Consider the following 26,703-nt stretch of genomic DNA (forward strand, 5'->3'; position numbering starts at 1 on the left):
GCTGGCTGCGTTCTGTTTTGCCTCCATGTTTCCGTGAAAAATAAGGTGGATATGTCAAAGAAATAAGCACTGTAAAGTTGCAGTGTTTAAATTTAAACAGTTAAAAGGCCTTTCAGAAACTGCTCTGTAGTTTAAAAGCAGTGATCAGTGACAGTGACTCAGCTTTTCTTGTATTAAAGTAATTCAGTTGCACTTTAGATCTGACAGTGTTGTGTGCTGTGTATCCATCATGATAAATGTCAGCTGTAGGTGACTCTTAAACGGCTCATTCTGATTCGTATTTATTTTTAACATTTTACTGCGTTTTCTGCAGTATCATAGGATCTACAGTAAGCATCTGGTCTCAGTTTCCTTCCTGTAAGTGGAAATTGAGTCATGCGGTCAGCTTTGATTTTTTTTACCACGCCGCTGTACAACACCTCAGCTCCGACAATAAAGGTAAGCCCAACCAATCGCATCATTTGGCTCGTTCCACTGCTACACTGCTGTTTTTCTTCCAACTCGTGCTATAATCAAGGTTGCAGAGGCAGAATCGATCCAGGCATCCAGTTCTGCTGTAAAACCATTTATTAAAACATCAAATACTCTGCCCTGGTGGATGTGTGCCCAGTGATTACCTTTGCAAATCAATTAAGCCACCGAGTAATTGATTGGATACGAATGCGCAGGATCTTGTGTTTTTGGAGCGAGTGAAGGTCAGCACGTTTGTACCAGCTTTCCTTTGGATTCCTCTCTTTCTGTTGAAGGATGTCGAGTTAACATGGCGGGTTGAATCTATAGAGAAGGGATTGGATTTATGTTTTGGGGTCTCTCTGCGGGGAGAGGAATAGACTTTTACTTAAACACAACATTTCTGCGCAGTAAGATCTCAGTTTTCTGACTGTAAGGAACACATCTGTCACTAGCAAAGCAAAATATTTACTCCAAGATTGATGCATTATGATAAAAACAAAAACTATTTTAAAGGAAGAAAATATTTTTAAAATCAAATCTTATGCAGCTCTGAAAGACTCCAGTGCAGTATGTGACATATATTGCTTTCCTTGGTCGTAGAAAGAAAGTTTTACTCAAGGGTTTTGTAATAAATGTCATACACAGAATGAAACCCAGCCTTATGAGCTCCAGTAGTACGTGTGCAAGGCTTTATCTTTCAAATACTGCTGGGAGTTTGTGGTCAGTGGCCGCTTTCAAACTGGAAGGGAATTAAGGCAGACGGTCAATGAGCCTCCTCCATCCTCTACTGTCTGAACGGGAAATAAAAGCACCAGAGATCCCAGACAACCAGTTTTACAATAGCCAAATTCCCTGCAGCATGAAGATGTGAACGCCAATGCAATTAAAGCCAGTTCACCCTCACAGCACCGTCATGAGTTTCATTAAAAACAGGTAGAGCTCCGGTTGAACGTGTGAACTCGGCTCCACATTAGTGGCCGTATCCTCCAAGGCCTCTGCCATTATAGTAGAAGAGGCAGGTTTTCCAAGAAGGCAATTATTCATTAAATTAGTGTGGAAATGAGGTTCTGGTGGTTGTGTACTGATGAATTACAGTGGCCAGTAATTTGCACGGTAATTAAAGATTTGAGCTCCTCGCTGCGCCGTAAGCATAAATCACATTTGCAAAGATGTCGGCCAGAATCTGTGAAGCACTCCACCTCGTTACAGCCAAACTCTCTGAGTTTTAACAGTGTTTGAACCTAAACCTTTATCACAGAGACTTTTTTTTACAAGCCAACAAGGTTAACAGCACTCTACCTGCACTGCAATTAATGGGAAAGTTCACATCAAACGAAACAAAGTAGAAGTCTCACAGAATGTACTTTTACTCAGTAATAACTGACTGACTTAAAACAAGTCATTACTGAAATTGTCATGTCAACAGGGATGGATAATGAGGACCAGCAGGGCTGGACTGCGATAATGATTTTGGCCAGTATCATTCACAACAGACCACTTATATTGTATGTGTTTTCAAAAAATATTTCTGCTGTTATTCTAGAAACATGTCTTTTAGATTTATCACTACGCAGAAAAACAGCTTCAAAAACCATCCCAAGTAGTTAAAAAAGTGTCTTTAGTTTCAAGAGTTAATCAGTTGCACTATAATAATGAAGGTTACAGGAATAGATGAATTCATGTAAATAGTTTTTGTGCACATTTGGAAGATAGTTTTGCACCTGGCGTTTCATTTACCTCCAGAAAAGAGTATATTATACGTTTGTTCTGCTGGCCTACATTGCATGATTAAAGCTACAGTTGGTAAGTTTGATCAAAATAACTTTTTGTCGTATTTCCTTAAACTGTCATTCTATCCTGACAGTAGTCCATGAGACAATCTGCCAAAAAATCATGTTCCTTCACCTCTTCTCTTCTTTGTGCTTCTGATGGCATTTGCGAGAATTCACTGGCTGAACGAAACAACCATTCAGAGCCAAGTAGTCTCTACTGTGTCAAAAATGTCAATCACTGCTGGTGAAATGCAGTCAAACTAGGCAGAGCTGATCAAATATGAATTAAGAATTAAGATATTATGAAATAAATTAAGTCACTACATTACCTATTTCTCGCCTCAAATTTTTTCAGATACATTTTTAGTGTACTGTTTAGCTGTTAAATGAGAAAGTTTGTGACCCGGCTGCCATGTTAGTAATAGTCGAGCCAAAACTAAAAACGTACGACAGCTACACAAATATTTCTGGTTGTAATAAACATCACAGTCTCTTGCACTATAGTTACAACCAGAGCAGTGTTTCTGCTGGTAATGTCCTGCTATCCGTAACAGTAGTTTGCGGTATCAGTTGTATGAGTATAAGAATTGCAAGGGCAGGAACAGGGACTGAGACAGCACATGAATGCAGGCGAGAGATGTGAACAGATTATCATAGTTTCTAAAAATGTAACGTTGTGACGATACTGATATTTCATACACCATACATACAGTATGTAATGCAGACCTGCCAATGCACATTCAGCTCGTATTGGACCGTTCATGAGTCAGCCGTCCTGTCACTCTGTTTGTCACTGTGAGTAGAGAATTCAGTTTGCAGTGCAGCTCATAGACTGCATTGATAAAGCAGTGAATTATACAGTAACATTCATGATGTACACTCACTTAACACTTTGTGTGTTAGGCACCAAGTGCTAGTGTGGGAACTGTAAATTAGGGCTACCCCCGACTAAGAATTTTCCTAGTCGACCAACAGTCGTCATTTAGGGCCATTAGTCGACTTGTCGCCTGCATGTTAACGATATTAATGTAATTATTAAATGATATAATTTGGGGGGGGGGAGCAACACAATGGTTTGAGTTGAAGGTGTGAGAAAGAATAGTATCAGTAACATTGTTAACACTGTGCTACATTACAGAGAAATACAAAACCGTACTAATGAACCTTCATTAATATAGGCCTATATTTTATCTCCAAGTGCACGTCACACACTGAGTGAGCCGCCTGTTAATGATGCTGTGGGCTAATGGGCATGTAGCTACTTCCATGTTTCAGATGATACGTCATGTTTGTAGTCGACCAATGAAGATGAGTTTACATATCACCTTGGGTTCGTCCTTCACCTTCTCAAAATGATCCCACAATTTGCATTTCCTGCCCGACATGTTATTAACTAGCCTGTGGAATAACCGCAGGTACCAGCCCTGGAAATTAACCTGACTCCTGTCTGACTGCTGAACGTGGACACTTCCTGTGTCTGCCCTTTCAAATTAAATTCCCACACGTTCCAGTCATATAGGTTTTGATTTATTTTGACAAGGCGCAGCTCCGAATAGAGATTCACATTTGTGTTCTGCGACAAAGTGACCAATGAAATCTTGCCAACTAATGACCTTTCCAGTCGACTAACGTTTGGTCGACTATTAGGCGGCAGCCCTACTGTAATCACAATAAAAACAAAAGAACATATTTTTAGGAGGGTGGCAGCTTAGGAACTTGGGGCAGGGGCAGGTGGTTAACCGCCAAACCGCTGTGGTGCATTGTTTTTTATCTTTTTATAAAAAAAAAAATCCATACCATCTCAGCCCTAAATGTAAGAAGGAAAGCCAGTCACTGATCTGTACCACACTGAGTAATTCTCACTCCCATTCCATTTTTTCCCTGTAACCTGTTATCCTGGTAAGAGCTGTTGGGAGCTGATTACAGCTGACATTACGCGAGACACGGGGTACACCCTGGACAGGTCGCCAGACTATTACGGGGCTGAAACATAGAGAAACACAACCAGTCTTGCTCACATTCACACCTACGGCCAATTTAGAGTCACCAGTTAACCGAACCTGCATGTCTCTGGACTGTGGGAGGAAGCTGGAGAACCCAGAGGAAAACCACGCTGACACAGGGAGAACATGGAAACGCCACACAGAAGGGTCCCTGACGACCAAATCAGGAACCCTCGGTGAACCACTGCACCACTGTGCAAGTCCTAGATGGCTTATTACATCATTCTAATAAGTGGTTCATTATAAAAATCCAATCACTTTGAAGTCTGCAGTGTTCAAACACTGTAAACAAAACATTGCCTTAAGCAGATTACTGCCAGTGATCAGTATGTACAGTATGTGTGCATGTAAACGTACTCAGTATTGCACAAAGAAATATGCAGCTGAACCTGAGTTTTCCAGGATTATTCAGATAAAAAGAAGTCTTACTGTCAGTGGTTTGGACGGTTCCTCTCCAGAGGACTTTGTGTACAGCTGTCTACGCATTGTTTGAGTAATGATGTACTTGCTGCCTCATATTAGCAGGGGTATACAGTACACAGACGCCAGGATCCTGGAATACATAAAAGCTAAAGAAAAGGCACCGTGTTGCAATGATGTCCAGTGCTTCCTTCGAAATATAGTCAAAGCAACACTTGAACCAAAGAGAGGCGACACACAAGGCACAATGAGCTCAGTCCAGCTTTCTTTCTCTGCTTAATGAACTTACATCCTGTGAGATTAGCTTTGAGTTTTTTATATTTTCCTCTCCTCAGACAAAGTTAATTTCCACAGTCTCTGTCAAACAACGTTTTCAGCGCTTGCCATTGTTTAATTAAGAGGAGGTGTGCAACACAAGAGCACGCACACTGTGGCTGGATGAAGGAACTCCTCCGCTGGGACTTCATTCGGTTTGAGAGACTCGCGTGGGTGGAAGAGAGGAGATACGCTTGCCAGAGAAACGTACAGTACTCCACCAACACACTGAACGCCCCGAGGGAGTTAAGGCAAAGAATTCCTCCTGGATTTTCTCTTTCAGCCTCTTGCTCTCTCGCTTTCTTGCTCCCCCCCATCTCTCTCCTTCTCATTTGGTTGTGGTAATTCATCATGGAATATCAAAACCATTGAAAGCTCCAGCACAGAAATGAAGGCTTCGGAGCCCATGTATAATTGGTTTCCATGAGGTGCCACCATCCCTATTGAACCCTCCTGACTTCCTGTCCCCAGCAGTGGCATGATAAAGAGACAAGAAAAACCCCTGGAGACATAGAGATCATGACGACTGCGAGAGGACGGAGAAGCTGACATTCATGAAATTGCAAGCTTTTGATTTGCTTTTGTCTTTTTCATCTGTTTTAGGAGCATGCATTTGTATGGCATCCTTTTGTGCGCACACCAGAGGAGATTGTAGAGTCAGAAGGGGCCCTGAAGGCAGAAAATCCGACAGGGCCCTTTTGACCGACTTGCATTATATTTTCCAGACCTGTACATAATAGGGGTGTAAATCACTTGTCAGGATACACTTTTACATCGATACTTTGGATAGTGATACAACATTTGCCGATATCACAAAGTCTGCCATGATACAGTTTTGATAATTTAATTCAGGGGCCCCGAGATTGACATGAGATGACATGATATGCCCATTTAACACAATTAAACAATGCAGAAGAAGCTGCCACTCTTTCTTTTTTGTTTGCAGCAACACATAAATAATTGTTAATAATTGTAACCGGTTAAGTGCAGTAAAGTTCACTTTAAATTGACTCCACCTAAACGCATAAAACAGCACATGGTGTAGGTTAGCCTTCAGGGCGTTCTGCCAGAAAGCTCTTTCTAGAAGAAGTCTTTTCGGTTCAGTGGCGTTCATTATTTCTTTGGTTTCTGATAATGACTTTAGTTGTTCTTTTATCTCAGATATGTTAGGATGTTACATACCTTGACATGTTTCGGTGGAAACTTCCGCCTTCCTCAGAATTGTCACTTGGTGGTGGTTGTGACGTGTCTTTATCAGCTGATCTGTCAATCAGCCGATATTAGGGAGGCGTGACCGTCCTGTCAAAAACTGACAGGACGGTCACGCCACCTGCTGTCTGTCTGCTGTCTACAAAACTACGGCAAATTCTGGTACACCCAAAACACAAGATCGGACAAAACAATAAATGCAACGCCATATATGAGATACCATGCCAATCATGCAATAAAACATACATCGGGGAGACAGGGAGGAGCTTCAGCACACGTAAACAAGAACATCAAAAGGAATGCGAGAAGGAGACGAAAATAAGACAAAAAGGATCAATAAAAGAAAAGGCACAACAAGAAACCTACAAATCAGCCATAACAGATCACTGCAAAAGGGGACTGGGACAAGGCCAGAGTCATACACACCGAGGACAACAAATATCAGTGCTGGATCAGGGAGGCTATTGAAATAAGGAAGCGGGGCCCAGGGACGATGAACGGGCTCTCCCACACCTGGAGCAGCGTCCTGGAGAGGCGGCAGACGGACAGCAGGTGGTGTCACGCCTCCCTAATATTAGCTGATTGACAGATCAGCTGATAAAGACGCGTCACAACCACCACCAAGTGACACTTCTGAGGAAGGCGGAAGTTTCCGCCGAAACATGTCAAGGTATGTAACATCCTAACATGTCTGAGATAAAAGAACAACTAGAGTCAATAGAAGTCTTTTCCTTTTAACCCAAACCATTATCTTTTTTATAAAACTTCAGGGCAATCTGGCTTAAAGCTCTGAAGACCAAACTTCTCCCAATAGCCATAATACATGGATTAACAACAAGGTTATTTAACAGAAGTGCTTTGTATGTTGACCCATATTTTCTCTGAAATCAAAACTGCTTACACACTGCAGATTTATTCCCGAGTAAATAACATTATCCTCATTGTCTCTGTGTTAGCTGCTTGCCATTATCTACGTGGCGCTGTTTGATGGTGAAGCAGATTTTCAAAGTAAGGCCGTATCCTAAAGATGATGATATAGATCGATGCTGTTACTTTGTTACTTCGATGATACTGGATCACTGATCACTGAATCGATGAATTTGTCAATAGTGATGGATCATTACACCTCTGGTCAATAAAATAGGTAATTACACAGAATAATATTAAAAATCAAGGCCTGAATTTCAGTGGGGAATTGTGGTTATTGTGCATCCTTCCGTTAATTCCCACAATTCTAGCTCTTATAATGCGGCAAATTTCCACACTCATTTATAGCGATATCTAATCAATTTCAGCCAACGTTTGCATCAGTGTGTAACGCAGAAGGACTGGCCGGAACGCTGTATCAGACGAGCAGCTTCTGCCCTGGACAACACTCTCTCTCCCTCTCTTTACAAGGCTACGAGCCCCCTCTGCTCTTGCAGCACGTCTCTTTAGCATATAGAGGCAGGTTTCAATGATATGAAGTAGGGATGCATGATGTATATCCTGATATATATCATCGTCAAGAAATAGTGCCGATTAATATGAAGCCAGACTGCTTTGTTGTGTTAGCAATAGTGATGTCAGTTTGATCTGGTTAGGTCAGGGTGATGGAATATTAAATCAGCCATATTTTCTCACTACATCTAAGCCATTCTTACCCTCAGGTGTTCATACACTACAAGTTATACACTTTGTTTTTAAATTACAAAAATGTGAACTTATCGGTTATCATATTGGTTATCAGCCATGAGAAGCAGATAATTATCGGTTATCAGTATTGGTTGAAAAAAATCCATATCGGTGCATCCCTAATGAAGTTAAGAGCATGCAAGTATGATGGACCACAGGTGGAACACAAAAGGACTGGTGCAAACAGAAGTTTCAGAATATATCTGTGACTAGAACTTAACAATGGCGAAATGAGCTGCTCAATTTGTGAAATGTATGGTGCTGCACCTTTTACCAGCCAATAATATGAAATGACAACTTCATTTCCCCACTCAGAACGTGTTTCTCATATCGCAGGGAAAGGGAAGGAGTAAAGCCTGTAGACGAGAGAAGAGGGAACCACCAAAAGAAAGACTAATGACACTGATGGACTCGAAGAGATGACCACAAGAGAGGGGAAAGAGACGACAAATTAGAGCAGAGAGAATCCCTATGTGAAGCATTTAAGGGGAGAATTCCCCCCTCATTGTGAATATCAGGTACTGAATAATAGAAGCAAGGGAAAGGTCCCTTCAAAGCAAAATTGTTAAAATAAATCTTTGAAGTACCTCATTTTAGTTTCAATCTTCTCCCTGAACATCTGGATGATAGAAACTATTCTCCTGAGAAAAAGGACAGCATCAGTTGTTTCAGTGAATTCCCAAAAGCGACTTCCAAGTGACAAAGCCCTCTAGCATCTGTACATCTTTCCCACCGAGAGCAAAGAAAAAATAGTGAGACATTATTTTAGAGGGGAGACGACAAAGTGTCGGGCTTTAACTTGTGAGACTGCTTTCCGATTACCATGTCGACAGTCAGCATTGGTTTCTTTTAACCATGACCGACATTCATTCTAGGTATGCGCCAATACTGTTAACAGTATCGGTTATTTGTCTGATACTCTGCTCAAGTCCTTGTACTTGTACTCAGTAAACGACTCTAATAAAACAGCACCCGCTACCACTTTATGGCAGCGTGACGTTAACCTCTTATCAGTTGAGTGATAATGACAAAAGTAAAGCAGAGCAAACTATGCTCTTCTAAAGGCGCTGTATGTAAGAATGTGGCCAAAATGGTTACTGCACTCAAATTCAAAATACTGCCGCGAGTCGTGTCCGCCCCTCCTCCCCTACAGATTCGAGGTTGCTGGACAGCGGCACGCCGGAGACTGATTTGTTTGCCCACGGATGGCTGCCGTGGCAGGGCCCTGTCGCCGCGTCCTTGATCTTCGGTTTTCCAGCAGACCGTTCGAGCAAATCCAGCTTCTCTGCTGCTAACGCTGCTGCCGGGATACAGCTGAGGAGAAGCCGGCTGCTAATGCTATGTACTGGGACACTGCTAACGCTGCTGCCGGGATACAGCTGAGGAGGAGCCGGCTGCTAATGCTATGTACTGGGTCACTGCTAATGCTGCTTGCTGTGCTGCTGTAGCTCAGTCGTAACTTTAACTGATGCTGAGACTCTACTGACTGTGTGACTGGTAGACGGTGGTGGGTGGCGCAACAGGCCAAAACACGAATTCAAAACATAAACATGATTTGCGGATCGTAAAAAAATGTTTTAAATGCGAATATTCTGGCTGTACTATTGTTGTCGGTGAGATCAGTATGTTATATGAACATTATTCCTTAGTCTCTGTGACATATTAGGATGATTTTATGACTATTTGCTTTATATTTCTTACATATAGCTCCTTTAAGTGTCAAGAGGAGGGAATGAAAATAGCTCACTTAACACAAGCAATTGGAAATAACATCTAAAGAACCAATATGACACAAGTTCAAGGAGTTTGTGAATGCGAGCAACATCCAACTTTGCAGCAAACGCCAGAGAAGTGAGCGAAAATGTGCAGAGATAACCCACGCGTGGTAAAATGAACAGAAGCTTGTACCCAGTGCATTGCTCTTTGTGACCAGCCACTGTCAGTTGTACAGTAGATAATATGCAGGTGTGGGGTGGTTATTTATGAGATGGATGTACTACTCTGTAAATGGGTAGATTACTATGGAGGAAGTGGGTATACTCTATGTATTCCAATGGCTTTTGACAGATGGGTATACTGTACACGACCAGAAAAAGAGGTGGGTTTATCTGGTATATCTGAGTATACCCTCTGCTTCACCTCTGATAATAAGGGATTTCGCCGTCTTGTCAGTGTAATACTACTGCAGCCAAAGTATGAGACTCCCAGCTGTCACCACATCACAAACATAGTAAATAGTTACTCGGATGTAACTCCAGTTCTATGAGTATTTGTGTAGCCTTTGTCATGTAACAAGCTGTTGGTTAAGTTTACCTCATTTATTAAATAACTGTACAGTCAGTTGGGTGAGAAACATGTTTTCAATGTCATTGATGGAACCATAATGGTATTATTAAGTACTCATTTCATATCAGTATCAGAAAATACCCAAAATGCAAGTGCTTGTACTCCATCTGAAAAACTGTGGCATCAGTCCATCCCTAATTCATTTTTCTTTTAGCTTTGTGTTCATCTCCACCAACTCTGGTGGAAGAAAATCAGTGGGCAGTTAAAGAGCCTGATTTTTCTCCACTTTTCAGCCGCTAGTTGCTAACTTTGTCTGTGTGGCCCTTGGTGCTGGGCAGGTAGCATGTAATCAATTTTTGGAGCTTTTTCCTGAAAAGCAGCCACCTCTTAAGGCTGAAAATGAGATCGATGAGAATGGTTAGAGTAACCCAAACAGTAAGGGTAGTAAAAACAAAACAGTGAGCTGAGAGTTGAAGGGAATTGCAGTCTGGTGACGACCTCGGTAACCTTCATATTACACACAGTCATTATGGCAGTGGTAAGTAAGAATATTGATGAGTGCAGCTTTAAGTTGCCAGGTTAATAAAAGAAATAAAACTCCTTTGTCAGTCTACAAAGAAGCATAAAAACAAAAATGCCCAGAGGAAATCTGCTATTTAATTCAATCCTTATTTAATCAGGTTAGTTCTTCTTGTTCGAGAGACCTGGCCATGACGACAGCATAAAAAGTTGCAAAAAACTAACACATGAAAAGCTGTGTTGAAGTACCTGACCATTGTTGTATAATAGTTTGTGTCAGACAGCTTCTGTCTGCTTCTACTTTTAATCACAATAAAGACAGCGTGAGAGTTGAGAGCTCCTTGAGCCTCTGCGACTGCAAAGCGCCAATGGCTTCGAACGCCATCTGTGACTTTGGCCAGACAGTTCCTGTTGCCTGGCACAATCACACAGATGACACACACACACAGCACCGCTGCAGCGACACTTCCAGTTGGGATCCGACAGTCATCTCCAGCCAACAACGGGCTCCCTTCCTTTCTCTCTCCCAAGTGCTGAGGAAGGGAAGACCGAGCATGCCTTCTGGTTTTAACTAAGAGCACTGCTGAGATGAGAGAAGCTCTCAATTTACCGTGGCATCTGCTGCTTTAGACGGAATCTTCCAGCTTCAGCCTGCAAGCCAATAAAGCAATCCTTTCTTTTCATTGTTGTGGTAAGGTCCAGGAAGTTTGGATACCACTTCACCAATCATAAGAACTGCCACACTGGACTGAACTGGTGGTTTCTAAATAAAGGTCCTGCTCACTGGTTACACTTTACAAAATGAAAGTGATCAATGACCAAGTTAGGAGCAAATCAGGCTGCAAATCGATGAATACATAGCACATAGTTACTGAATGTCTTGGAATCAGCAGATAATGACTAACGGGCTGCTCAATATGATAATGAGCCTGTGACTAGTGATTAGTTTCTGTGAATCTGCATATTGACCACTTTCTTTAGAACCATTTCTGATTAACTCGGAGAGCGATGTGACAGCCCATAACCAATAACTAATCATTGCTTCCTTATTAGGTACATATCAGTTATAAGAATTGCAACAAATACTTTAGTACAAGAATTAAACATCAGTATTCATTTAACATGTATTAAGTAATTGCCACCCAACCTCCCACATGTGAACATGAATTTAATATCTTCTTTTTGTTTACAATTTAAACTTGGTAAAATCTCATGTTATAGTGGAGCTGTGTGCAGTGTATTGCATCGCCAAGGGCCTCCTTGCCCCGCTGTTGCTCTCTCTCTGTTTATCGTGAGACTATTGCTGGGGGAGTGTGAGCTCCGCACTAAGGAACAGTTGGTGAGAGTAAGCTTGCACACACACACACACACACACACACACACACACACACACACACACACACACACACACACAGTGACAGGGCTAGCTGTAAGCATCACACGGCTAACGTTACCTGAAGGTTATTGATGAGTTTAACATCAGAGTCAAAGTTGTTTCGGTGTTGGTGAGTGTTTGCTGGGACTGTTTAACAGCTTGGTTTTGCAGATGTTAAACTGACCAGAAGGAGAGTGGCTCCAGAGATGATCCTTCAGTGCTGCGTACTTGTGTTACAGCAGCAACAGAAAGTTTGCTTAATTTTTTCTTATGTTAACTTTGATTTTATGATTTGATAGGCTAATTAAAGCATTTAAAGTGGTATATTCTGCATTTGGATGAATTATATTTTAAAGCTATATGATTATTAGTAAGCGAAGACGAGCATAAACTAACCAAAACACATTAAGGCAATAATAAAATGCAGAAGTGTTGTATGTTAAGAAGAATACCAACATACTGCTGCTTCTAGCTAACTTGGTAACTTAACAAGAAATAACTAACAGCTCCGTGAGGCTATCTTAGACACAGTGGGGGTGTGCATTGTACATTTCATGTAGATATGTTACATTTGTCCCTTTCATAGGTAGTAGATATGTTGGAACTTAATGTTTATTTATGTTTCAATTATCAATTTTATGTTGTGACAGCACTGTGGTTAACGTGTGCAGTGTTTCCCACAGAATTATAGTCTAGTACAGTATATGTGGCGGTAGCAGCAGTTGGTGGAGTTTGAGTTGCAGGTTGGATAACTGATCTGAGCTGATCAGATCAGTGGATGAGAGAACCAGCTGCTGCAGAGCTGAGTGAATGCAAACTTTTAGACCCATTGCCTGGCATTTTGCTGGCTCCTCCGTCCAGAGTCACTCTGAGAGTGTAGTGCAATGACCAAAAGGTATATATTCCAATAGCGGCAGATGTTGGTTTTGAGTCTGGCTACCACAAAGATATGAATATATGGGAAACACTGTTGTGATTAGGTTTAAGCACAAAATCCACTTGGTTACATCATGTTTTGGCCTAAAATACCCTACAAACATGGCTGAAATTGTTAAGAACTCTTGTTAAAAATTTGCCGCTTTTTGAATGTCTAGAAGTGCCACACAATTAAATAATTTGACCTCCATTTATGTTAGGTGGAGGGCTAAACCAGAAGTTAGCTGCTCTGCCAGCAAAGTATCCAGTATGCTTGCTCAATGGGTCCAATGATGAGGAAGATTCAAGTAATTTTACACTCATGAAGTCTAACTTTTTTGGCTTCATGCGCCACTGAGCAACTTTCATAGGAGTCAGCGGGGCCCTGCCTCCAACAATGTATCCCGTTTTTCTTTATACATCCATAAATGAAGTGTGGAGAAGAGTAAATTGCTGCTTTAAAAAAAGTTACCCGTCTCCATCCTGCTGTGTCTTCTCAACAACAATAAGTCAGTAAGTGAGAGTATTGGGCAATTTTGAAATTTTTTTATGGCACTAAATGAGAAGTGAAGGGATCACCAAAGCTATTACAATTTATCCTGGAGGGAACATGACTGTCTGTACCAAATTTCATGGCACTCCAGCCAGTAGTTGTTGAAATATTTCAGTCTTGATTAAAACGTTGGACAGACGGGCAAACATTGCCATTCCTAGACTGTGGCGTGGCTGAAAAACTGTTTTTACCCCTTCTTCGTGAAAAGCACAAGCACAGCAACAAGCACGGCAAACACAGATCAGCCCTAATTGTCCTTAATGATCAAATAAAGTCTTGAATGAAAGCTACAAATTTTCCAAATTGCTCTTAATAGCAGAAAATTAGGAGAAGTCTTTTATCTCCTTCAGCTGTATTGAAACCTAATATGTTTCATCCGTCTAGCATGTCAAGGTCACCTGGGCCTCTTCCAGATTGCTACAACCGTTTACATATAATTTGACCAACAGGCACTATCAGGTTTACACAGAGAAAAGCAGTGATGGTTTGTGCCTGGGAATAGTTACCTATGTATGTTGGTCACAGACCACAAAGCTTACCAATGTGGAGTGGAGATCCAAAACATGAAGAAGAGTAGCTGGGGAATTTGTGTATTTTTCATGTCTTGGGTCATTGTTGTGGTACTCAAGACATATCGTAGTGGGCTTGGCTTTGGCAGTACGGAGAGGGTAAACCATGCGGGGCATTTTCAGCAGCTCAGTTTGGTTTTCTGTCTGTCGGCTGAGCTGCTACTGTGTGTATTGGTATTTGGGAGGATGAGGGGATATCCTGTCATTTGGCTGATGCTCACAGGTGCTTACCATGCAGCGCTCTCAATGAGAGAGCCGGCGCACCACGGAAATGAGCGGTCATTAATGTATCACAGTAGCAGCCGGGTGTCCACTTGAGCGCCGCAGCTCGCCAAGGTTTCTGTCTGCAAAACAAACAGGCTGTCTGCCGAAGAGAGGGGATCAGAGCAGGAGAGCTGTGCCTCTAATAAATCCCATGGCTTCACATACTCATGAATAGACAGCGAACAAAGGGTTAGTAAAAGGGAGGGGGGTCAGGATTTATTGTCATTTCCCCATATGTTGATTCGAGCAGCAGGGGACGTATTCATTAGCAATCCTGTTATCCTACTCCTCAAACACTGTTAATGAGGTGCTGCCGTGTTGTACAGTATAACTAATAGCAAACATGGCTTCACTGGAGTGCATATTCACGCTGACATCAGAGCAGCTCTTCAAATTAATTGTGTCTAATTCATGAAGATGAGATGCGTATATATATCTATACGTTACACTGACTTTAAAACTTTCAAATACAAAAATATCCAAATTAAATTTAAAGCTTAATGAGAAGATTCACATTTGTTTTTTTGTGGGCAAGGCAAGTTTGTGTAGCACCTATAACATTAACGAGGCAATTATAAACTGCTTTAAATCAGACAAGTGAAAGTAATTAGAAAGTATATCTAGACATTTGCCAAACTGAGTTTCAAACTTGAAATATGAAATATTGCCAAATTTATTTATAGTTTATTGAGCAGAATCACATGAACTTTTTTTTTTTTTAGCCTGGGCAAGTCTGTTAGTGAGCACCTGTATCATTAACAAAGCAATTAAAAATGCTTGACTTCAGACAAAGTCATTAAGATATTAAAGTAACAAAAGTTAAAGAGAAAGTAATTGGAATGTAACATTGTGCAGGACAGCTGTGCCACAACAATCTTATCGAATCAAATCAACCTTGTGTATCAAATTGATTTGGAATATCAGCGGAGATAACCAGACCTATCAGTCATGCATAAATTGCAACTCAAGATAAGAGATAAGTTAGAACTTTATAAATCCTGCGGGGAAGTGTCGTGTAGCAGTTGCAATGCACAGTTGGAGGAGTGCAGATACAAAGAATGCAAGGACTTAAGTAACATAGCAGAAAAAGCAAATGTATAGCAAATATATTCCAGGAGTGTGGTAAAGACATAGTAGATTAGGGAACCCCGCTTATGGAGTATAGACGGTGGTGGTGGTGATGAGATGAGATGAAGAGATAGCTGAGGATCTTGATGTTGAAGAGGAGTGGGCTTTTGATGAGCTCGTCCTGGGCTCTGGATAAGGTGATTGGAGGTGAATGGGGTGTAAGAGGTCAGAAGATTCCACCTGAAATGGCAGCTGACAGGAGCAGAGAGGAGAATAGATTTGAAGTTTGGCAGCAGCGAAATGAATGGCTGAAGGAGATTGTGGCAAAATTTGATAGGCTAACTAGGAGAAAGAACGCCTATAGCCAGCTGGTTGGTGGGACAGAGAGAGAATTATGAATGGATATAGCCAGGGCTCGACAGTGCGAGCGTTTCACTCGCATTTGCGACTAAAAATAGGTGTGTGCGAACTGTAAAAAATATTTAGGGGCACACGTGCGCATAAAAAAATCAGCCGAAGCAGCCTATATTTTTGTCAATAAAAAAATATGATAATCTAATGTTGGAGGAACTCCAGACGCCTTCCCTCTTCCCTGTGTGACACGGTTATGGGCGGTCTTCCAAGCCACTGTCGGCACAATGAATATCGTGCGCGACGCCAAAGGTAGCGCTGCCGCTTTGTCAGGCGTTGCTGCCCTCTCCATAGACAAACAATAGGACAGCCAGCGGTTTTACAGCTGATAATGTGTAGAGGCCTTTAGGGACCGTTCGCCATGGTACCGCTGCTGGGCAGGGTGGAAATAAAGCCCTTTTCACACAGAGCGCGCAAAGCACAGACCTCCGCCGACGAACCCATTCATTGTGTATGTGCTACCGTGGCGCAATAGCGCACCGCTCTGCCGCCGAGCTGAGCGGCGCGCGCCGCCAGCCTGCGCTCGAAATGAATTTTTTTTAATTTCACCGCAATGTGCTGTGACGACACCTCGGCGCCGCGCGTCCAATAGCAGAGAAGAGCCTGAAGTAGACCTGAAAGCGGTCACCATGGAGCTGTGGCTCCTGAACGAGCCTGTACTCCCCCATATCCTGTCCTCTGCGCCCTACCCCGCGGTGGGCGCTGCGGAAGCTCTGTGTGAAAGAGGCTTAAGTCCTGCAGAGTTTCAGAGGACCTGGAAATGTTTTAGGATAGTAATAACATTATATAAGATAATCATATTGCAAAGATAATATATATAAGATAATAACATTAAAGACAAAATTAAATTGCAAAACTTGATGATTTTACCTTTCTGTACATTTTGTATACAAATTCATTAAATAATTTTGCTTGTAAATGTCTATTTGCATCACGTTTATTACGGAAAACACATTATTTGATCAATTTACATTGTGCCCCTAAAGTTCTCTGTGCGCTCTTTACTTTTTCAACTTAGGAGCACATGTGCTCCTAGGGAAAAAAGTTAGCGTCAAGCCCTGGGTATAGCATAAAGAAAGTCTTCCTGATTGAACTTAGGTCCAAACAATGAGGTCCACAATAGAAAATCTGCTGACAGTAAGGTACAAATAAGGTGTGAGGCATTGTATACAACAACAAAAACAGGTTACCAGTATGGATGATCTATAAAGTATGGTTGCTTAATGTTTTTTTAGTGTTAAAACTGAAGTTGGTGAAAGAGTTCAAGAGTACATCATGATACAGAATGTTCATGATTAGATCCATGCAGTTCCTTGTTATATGCAATATTTTTGCATGTTATGTCCCAAGAGTCAGCTGTGAGGAGCAGAGTCATAATGGCGAGAATCCAATAAGATACAGTTAGACCATGACTCCACTGTGCATCGCTTAACCTGAGGTAGATGAGTTGTAGTCTGACAGTCACAGGAAGAGGGACTTTGTTTTGGCATTCCATGGTGCGTCATGGTGGTATCTGTCTGTTGCCGAATGTGCTTCTATGTGTGAGCAGCACATGGTGAAGAGGTCTTGTTGATTGATCTTGTTGATTCTGTCTACATCAGCTGACCTCACCCTGCTGCCCCAGCACAGAAGACAACACTGGCTACCACCGACTCGTAAAACGTTCAAGCATGGTGTTGCAGAGATTGAATGATCGGTGCCTATGCAGGAGGTAGAGCCAGCTCTGGGCCTTCTTGTACATAGCCTTGGCTCAGATGGACTCCCAGGTACTTGTAGTGCATAACAGTGTCCACATCAATCCCTGGATGGATATAGGGGTAGGACTGTTTTCTGCCTGCTGAAGTCCACCACTAACTCCTTTCTCTTGCCAGTGTTCAGCTGTAGGTGGTTCAGCTCATTGTGGAGTATCAGTACTATCAAATTAGTAACTTTGTAATAGTTAAAATTATAATTGGGCTAAGTTTGAGCTTACACACAGCTGGTGCAACAAACGGCAAGAATTTCTAATTGGAAGGTCAACAGAATGGCCAGCTTCTGAGTTATGAGTTAGCAAACTAGCTTGGGGTAATTATCTAGAGAATAAAGGCAATTACATCAGTAAAAATAGGGAGAATTGTATGTTACTAGAAAGGTTTTATAACCACAAGAATGCAGTGAAAGTGCAAAAGCGGAATTTTAACAAGTCAGCCAACTGGATAGTTCCACCTCTGTGAGGCTAAGGTTTACACAGTGAGAATGAACTCATCAGGCAAGACAACTTTGTATGACTTCACCTTTTATTTCGGTTGTAGCAGATAACTAGGTTCAGAAATAACTTTTCTGTCTCAAACTGTGGATTTTTCATCACCAAGCCAGACTGCAAATCTCTGCTTATTTTGTTTTCAAGGCTTAACAGGAATTACTTTGTTCCAGGGCCTAAAAATACTGTAATTGGTGTGTTTTTCAGATGCTGGTTCAAAATGATTCTCAGTAGATGTCTTCCAGACTCAATGTAGGGAAACATTAAGGTTACATTATTTAAGTGTCTTTGATAGTTTTTATTATATTTAGTCAATATCATCCTGTTTTACTTTTTCTTTTTTTAATCAAGTTTTAGTTGACTAAAACTCTGGGCAATAGTCTTGTATTAGTTTTACCATTTTATACCATTTTAGCATCATTTTATTTTGTGGATGAAAACTGTTGACACTTTAGTCTTTTTTAATCAACAGATTATATTGAACATTTCAGTCAAACTCGTCGAACCAATATTTTTCCATTTTAGTTAAACTTATGTCACATATGTCACAACGATTGCCCTTTACTCAATAGTCACCTTTTTTCTTTCTCCTAACTCCTGTTGTTGTCGTCGATACCTTCAACTTAAAGATGTACTATGCAGGATTTTCCTATAAACAATGTATAGTCTCATATAGAACTAGCCACTCTCAATTCTCGGTAATGGCCCACTAGAGCAGTGGTTCCCAACTGGTCCAGCCACGGGGTCCAGATTTCTCCTTAGTCATTAGTTCAAGGTCCACACAGTTTAATACATTTGGCATAATACTTGTGTTTGGCCATGTCGTTGAGCTAGTTAGCTGTCTCTGTTAAGTAGCTGTCCATTAGTCACTCAAGCAGAAAACAGCATTTCATAATAAAAGCTCTGTGCTGGAAATGTACTGTACTTCAGAAAAGAAGTTATTTACAAACTTGACACATTGATAAGTCACTTGCGGCCCATTCAGAATGAGCCCATGACTCACTTTTTGACCACAACCCACCAGTTGGGAGCCACTGCATTGGAAGTGTTAGGTGGTGTATTTATCTGCAGAGACTTTGCCCTCTGCCTGTATTTTCTTGTTATGCCTCCATGCCAGTAATAGCCATGGCCAGAGGCATTATGGTTTTGGATTGTCCATCTGGCACAAATGTTCACCTGGAATCAAAAAGGAACAGTATTTGGTGGTCCAAGATCAAGGTCTCTGTGACCTTGCATCTGTCTCATTCTCATTAATGTGTTATCTCAAGAGCACCTTGAGGGAATTTCTTCAAATTTGGAAATTTTGAGTCAAAGATAAACTGATTAGAATTTGGGAGGCAAATATCAAGGTCACTGTGACCTTACAAAACGTGTTTTTGGCCATAACTCAAGAATTCATACGTTAATAAGGACAAAAATTCACACAAATGTTTAATAGGATATAATGATGAAGTGATGACATTTTATATCCAAAAGGTCAAAGGTCAACTTCACTATGCAAACTTCTGGCCATTACTCAGGAACAGTTTGTCGAATACTGGATTGGTGACACTGATCTTGAGCGCCCAAAATTCTAGTTACAGCTGTGTTGAGTTGTCTGATGTCCATTCCATATAGTGTGAATGTGGCATTAATTTAAGCAGTGGTGTCAATGTGTTGTGCCTGCTGTTGTGGCTGTGGCTCAGGAGGTACAGCCAAGGTCTTATAATTTGAAGGTCATTGGTGTGATCCCTGGCCTTGTGGTTGACATGTTGAGGCGTCCCAGGGCAAAATACTGAACCCAAATTTGGTATGTGAATGTTAGTCTGATGAACAGGTGGCACTTTATATAGTAGCCTCAGCTACCAGTGTATGAATGTGTGTGTGAATGAGCGAATAGTAGCTGTGCTGTAAAGCACTTTGAGTGGTGGCCAAGACTAAAAAAGCACTTAATAAATGCAGCCCATTTACCATCTTGATACTTCTCTGCCACAACATGAAGAAGGATAAGAGAAAAACCCTGACAGCAACTTGGTTTCAACTCCAGAATCACCTCTTGAATGCAACTTCACAACCCTTTCAATGAAACAATTTGCTGTTTACAAAATGTTCCTGAGTCAGCCAAAACAAATTAGTTTTTATCTGGCCAGTAGTTATTAATGCACTAGATCCCAGAGTAGTGCTGCCTTTCTTTTCTGCCTCTGCAGGTAGTTAATTGCTTTCAACTTGTATCCCAGGTGTAAAATATTCCCTGATTAGACAGCGAGAATGAAAAGCAGCCAGGATGAGAACCAGTAAATTACCACTTATCTGACGGTAGAGTGTTTTCATTCATTTTATTTGGGTTTTATTTTATTTTCATTTTGTACGTCAGGTAGAAAACAACTGATCAAAATCCCAGTCGTTCACACGGGTCGACAGGTTGACACACACCAGTTTGTCCCCTCAGAGGACGTTGAACCTCTGCTGCCTCAACCGTGGCAGCATCCTCTGTTCCGCTTCTGTGATTCCTGCAGCAGCATCCTCCCCTCCTCCCCTCAGCAGAAACCAGCGCTGCGTCCAAATAGAGTTGTAGAAACAAGAGAATCCGGGGCTTAAAGAACAAAAGAAGAGGCCAAGTTCGAGCGAGACGGAGAGAGTCGGCAAGATTAGAGCCGTCAATCCCGGCATCTTTAGCACCTAGCGAGGCCTCCTTGTGGGATCAACCACAAAGTTGTTATCGAGGCAAAGGAACTTTTCTAGTCCACCGCCGCCCCACCCACTTCCCTCCCCAGCAGCACAGGGCCTGGGGTTGAGATAGGTTTAGGCGGGGTGAGTGGGTGGGTAGGTGCGGCATTGGAGAACTTTCCCTGAACTCTTGCCGGCTTTGTGTCTCCTACTTTCATCTCAGGTCACTGTCAGGAGAGGGTTTATCTCGTTAAGAGCGGCCCTGAGATGAAACGGGGACCATTACTGCTGAACGCTAAGGGCCTGGCTTCCGGTGCTGCCTTTTCTTCTCCACACACCTCGGCGAAGTTTTTCTTTGTGCTAAATATGGGTCATTTAGTCTTGAGATGAAGTAACCCCACCATCTCTACCTGATTAATTAACTTGTGACTGGAAAATTCCACAAAGCGTGAAATTGCAAGGAATAAAATGGATTGTGCACAGAGGAAAAAGAGCCCCGAAAATATCTAATCCCATATTTTATTCTTTATAATTGAATGAGTAAAATAAGAAAAGCCGCCACGAGGGAATTGAGAGAGAAACTCTATTATGATTTTGTAGCTTCGCGGCATATATAGCAGCGAGTCACACTGCAGAAAATATCTCTGCCGGGCCTTGATGAATACAGAGGCACACCTAGACGACATGTTTGGATCAGCCAGATAAAGACACTGTCAGGAAACAAAGACACTGACAAAACTGACAAAAGACACATTCGTTCAGTTCTGATTTGCCACCAGACATCTGACAGTTATTGAAATGACTTCCTTTCATGAAAAGCCTGTGTTTTCTCACTCACGTGTTATTTGGTTATTGTCAATCTCCTCGCACTATTGTTGTCACAGGGCCGGTTTTATGATAGCAAATTCATCCCGCGCTGCCCAGATAATAACGTCGTAGCAGTGGTAGTAGACACAATGGCAAAGCAAATGACTATGCTTTATCTAGTGGCTGTGTGCTTCTCCATGCTGCACACAGGTAAGTTTGATGACACTGATGGCTCACTGAAATCATCAATGCCATCCATTTGTCTGCTTTGTTGTAGTGGATGTAACACTCAGCAGCATCTCATTTGCTCGTGCTTTTTACCAGTTTTCAACCAATTTTTAGCTTCACAATAGAATCAGAAATTTGTGTCAGCGGGCAGACAATGAAGAGACAGCTTTGAGGAAAACTGATTTCTACAGACATTATGCAGTGCCAGATGCCTTGGTGTTCATTGTATCCGTGCCTCTTTAATTTGGTTGCTAAACCTCGCTGGAGCATAATGCAAAGCTGCTCACTTCTCTGGAAGCTTTGACAGCTTTTTTTTTTTTTCCCCCACAAAAATGGTGCTGATACTCGTCAGTGTGGTATAAAATTAACATCTATGGTGCTGCGGCTTCCTAGTTTTTGCCTTCATGCTGGTCGACTGGGCTTCAAATTTTATGATTTATTCACCAAAAATGCAGTTTCTGATTGACATCAGGTGTAAGAGCTAAATGTATGTATTATATATTGAATAGCAATGCGGCTGGTACCGTATTTCAAATCCACAAACAAAATCCTACACATCTACACTGGAGGTCAGAGGTCAGGTATGGATGGAAAATCCGAAGTGTTGGCCTTGTTACTCTAAAAATGTAATGCCAACAGTAATTCGTCACACTACTCGTTATATTACTTTCCCTGGTATTCTCCCACGACTCTGCCCAACAGATGGAGAGTCACTTGTGAAGCAACATTTTACCCAACCACAAGCCTCATCGCTTCTTTGTAGCCACAGATGTCCACGAGTAATATCCAGTTCTGGTTGTTTAGCTGATGTAGAGCTACAGCCGACTGCCATGGCCAAGCAGGGCTCACCTTTGGTGGGGTGTATTTCCTGGAGCTTCACGTTGTTGTGTTGTCGGTCAAAGTAGCCGAGGTGTTTCAGACCAGAGGTTTGAGGATGTGCTTTTGCAGTGGAAGGAGTTTTAGTCCGACTACCTGCAGCAGCAGCAGTGTTCTTGTCATCTTTCCTCCTGACAAAATCAAAGTAATGGGAATATTTCCAGCCACTAAGGTCAGTGTTTCCAACTAGCTTGCTGCTTTGTGACGTGCCTGTGCAATGCGACGATGTAATGTTGTATTTCAAGTCAGTAGTGATGTGATAACAAAAGTAACATTATCAAGAGTTGTTTGGTTTTGGAGTAACTGTAATTTAACTACTGAAATTTCATCAGTAATTAGTTACACCACTTATTACTAGAAAAAGTAATGTTTTTAATTTAACGTGTTCCTGCCCAACACTGAAAATCATACAAGTTATAATCTTAAAGCTTTCAGCTCTGGCAGATTTGGCCACATGTGTACATACTGGTGATAATACTGAAAACATCTGAATCATACACGTCCCAGGGTCCAGTTCAAAAAGTCATGATTATGACTCACAGCAGAAGAAATACACTTTGCTAAATATATTCTCTTAAGACTGTTTTGCTTTTTTGTTATTTTGCTTTTTGTGGTTCCTTTCCTGCTGACCTCTGCTAGCTGGTCAGGTCGAGGTTTTCAAATGTAAACATCAGTAAACATTGTGGAAAAGATGGATAAGATGTGCACCAGCTGCAGTCATGTGGATCTTTCTGTCAAATTGCCATTCTGCTAGTCATTGTATGGCATTGCCGTGCCTGCATCAGTTTCCAACAGGATATCCAGCAGAGGACTCTGGCAAGAGAGCAGGAGCAGACATGTGCTTTATGAGGACTGGTGTGACACTGGGAATGTGAGGTGTTGTCCTGTTCCTGCTCTGGATCACTGCTTTATGCCATTCAAAGGTGGCTGCCCGTGTTCAGGAGGAGCGACCATGCCCCCATTTTGTTGACGTCAGAATATGCAAACGATGACACATTCCCCCAGTGACGCGAGAAATGGAGCTAATCAGAATCTGGAGCACGTGTCAGGACGCCTTTTACATCACCAGTGACATCAATAAATTCACTGAGTCTGTGGTGGATTTAATGAGTAAAACAACAGAAGCAACTGCACCCAGAATTACAGTTCAATCATTCCACAACCATATACCGTGGATTACCTGTATCATCCGGGATGTTATAAGCACATGCACTGCAGCACGTCTGGATACATGGACAGTTATAAAGCAGCAGGCCTCAATGTAAGTCTAGGCTACAAAGGGCTAAATTACAATGCACAAGTTGAAGGAACTGACAGATAGTATTTCGTATTTTGTACCTGGTATGATTTAATGTGACAAACAAATGAATGATTGATTGAATGAGTGATTGTCGTGTGATTATTATAGAATTTTGTAGCGATACCGGTTCAGACACAGCTATGTTTCCACATGACAAATTAGGTGCAATGTGAGCATGCACAGGCTGTTGTCTTCCAAATTTCATTGAGTATGTCCATGCACTGTCCTGTTGATCCCTTGTGCAAAACTATTTGAATCCAGCAGAGGCATGGCAGACCCTGCCACTAACAGTTGAAACAGCCATATTAGGAGGTAACAAATTTGCCACCTGATAATGTATTTTTGCTGCAGTAGCTGTTCCCAAATTGTCCTTAAACCCAACCAGTCACAGCCAGTTACTGGTATCCACCAACCCTCATCTCCTATAATACTTCAAAAAGGAGAGTAGCTTAAAAGAGAGAGAATGATAAGCAATTTAATACGAGTAATACAGCACATTTAGTGTGTTGTACACATTGTTTGTTAGCTCATGTTTGATACTTGATGCTCCGTGCCCATTTTTTAAACAACTGATTTCTTTGTACACCAGTTATAAGGTCTCCTATGATTCTGGTGGGTGTTCATATACAAGTATAATTGGCCACTCTTTTTTTTTTCTCAGTGTGGCTCTCTGGGTTGCCATGGTCATGAGATGTAGAAGTGGAAAGTAGTTACGTGAGAGCAGCAGCCGACTTCGACAGGCGTTGTTACTTTTTAGATGTGGTCAGTTTTGTTACACTCCCAGATAAGTGCTTTCAGATATCGTGGCTTAAACAGGGGATTGTTGTGTGATTGGACCCTGTTGTTGTAGGATGACTGCACATCTCCAGATCTGAGTAAACTGTTATAATCAGAAGGATTGATACGACCCATGTTGTAATCGTTAACTGTTAAATGCCAGTCCTTTGGGATCTTAGAGATCAGAGGTTGTTGTGATGTGATGCTGAGCAGGGTGGGGATGTGCTTACTTTGACACAGAGACACAGGAAGTAAAGTATTGTAAGTATAAACAGGATGAATCCCCCTTGCTTCCTTTGTCTTATCCACATGTAATCTAACACTGCTCTGTGGGGGATGCTTCCCAGAGCTCAGGGGAACGCGGCAAACAGGCGCGATCCATCTTGGTGCTAATTAGAGACGTCTCCATTTTATTGGCGTGAGAAGGACCGGATACTGTTCATAACTTCAGCTCTGGCCGGCGTACGTGCTCGGGGATCTATTCCTCATCAAATATCCGATAACTAAATATAGGGATAACACTCCTGAGGGCAGTCTTAACGACATTAATGGGCACAACTGCAATGTATCACTGTAGCACCTATAATAACAGTAAAGAATATCCACAGGGGAGGGCTCAGCATTTATGCAGCAGTTACCAATGCATGTGGTCTGAATAAAAAGTTTTCTTTACACTGTTGTGCGTGGCGGTCATCAGTATGGCAGACACGTCTTCAGCCAATTACATTGCTCGGGTGAAACTACAGCACCTGTTGATTAAATAGAGTAATGCCTCATATTTATTCTGAACATTTTAATCTTTGTTCCAGCGTCTCACAGCTGCAGTGAGACTTTACTGGCTGCTACAGCACGGATTATAGATTCATTTAAAGTATTGATGTAAGTTTCTCTTTTTCCTGAGCACCGTTTCTTTTTTAAAATCATATGTTTACTGAACTTAATCACCAGAAAATTAATTTAAGAGAGCCATCATAGCTGCACCCACACAGTTAGTTTTAAAGGTGAACAGTAATAAGTGCTTGACGCCAGAAATTAAAACCCACTGAAAAATCATAAATTAGTTCAAAGAAATCACAAATAAAAGCTTAAACCTGGTTCAATCTGAGCTGAGAGAAACCTCAAATAGTAAAAATCATGTTGAGGCCTTCATAAATCCACTGCACCTGTCAGAAGAAGTGTAATTACAATATACAAAGTGAGTGCACTAATCTGGGAGTGCTAATTTGCCAGATGGATGATGTATTACATTAAAAATGCATGACCAAATCTGTAATATAATATAATCATTTGTTTTATATTAAAAGGACGTAATGAAAGCAGACATTTATATCATATTCATTTGCACTACTCAAATACAAAGTGTTACCAGGCGATTTAAGATATTATGGGATGGTCTGGGAACTGTTTAAGGCAGAGGCAAAAAGACGTGATGCAAATACCTGCAGTGGGCAAAGGCAAAGGAATTCAGTTTTCATTGACATATCCGGATAAATTTAAATGTCCGCACAAACGCATGGGTTAAATCTGGACTCATCAATAATTATATGTTTATAGTACGTTAAACAACTATGTGAAATGTGAAAGGAGTTGCCTGTAGTGGAAAAAACCTACAGAAAATTATCATCTATAATGCCAGTAATGTACACACACTACATGAGAGTCAGGCCTTTCCGAATCATCAGCAAAACCCCAATTTTGTGATGGCAAAAAAGATCATCTTACCAGATTGTATGTGGTTTGAGGTAATGTTAAGAGTTCTTTTACATCAGAGACAGTTATGCCTAAGAATGGGACTGAATGGGACTTTCTGTGTGATCAGGGCCTTACCAAGCAGTCGGTAAATAGTTAAAAGCAGCAAAAAGTAGCTAAATGCAAATTTAGATATCAGATATTGGTGGGAATCAAAACAGAACCACAAGTAGAGTGCAAGTATGGTTGCTTCGTCTCTCCTGGATGTACAAAGAGGCCTCTGCTTTCTAAGAATTTCATTGAATCAACTCATAAAGTGATACACTGATCAGCCA

The sequence above is a fragment of the Epinephelus fuscoguttatus genome, linkage group LG22 (genome assembly GCF_011397635.1).
Source record: "Epinephelus fuscoguttatus linkage group LG22, E.fuscoguttatus.final_Chr_v1".
In the NCBI taxonomy this organism is placed as follows: domain Eukaryota; kingdom Metazoa; phylum Chordata; class Actinopteri; order Perciformes; family Serranidae; genus Epinephelus; species Epinephelus fuscoguttatus.